We start from the raw sequence: 225 nt of genomic DNA on the forward strand, positions 1-225 counted from the left end.
AAAAAAGAAAAAGAAAAAAAGGAGAGGTTGGGAGCTTGAGTCACCCGCCAGCCTGAAAACGGCCCTCAGCCCCTCACCCAGACTGGCCAGGCACCCCAGTGGGGACCCCCACCCTGAAGGGGGTGTGACCAGCTGCAAACAGCCAGGAAACACTGCCACCATCACACTGCCATTATCTTTCTCACACCCCAGTGGGGACCCCCACCCTGATCCAGGACACACCAG

The sequence above is a fragment of the Myotis brandtii genome, unplaced genomic scaffold (assembly GCF_000412655.1).
Source record: "Myotis brandtii unplaced genomic scaffold, ASM41265v1 scaffold1282, whole genome shotgun sequence".
Taxonomy (NCBI): domain Eukaryota; kingdom Metazoa; phylum Chordata; class Mammalia; order Chiroptera; family Vespertilionidae; genus Myotis; species Myotis brandtii.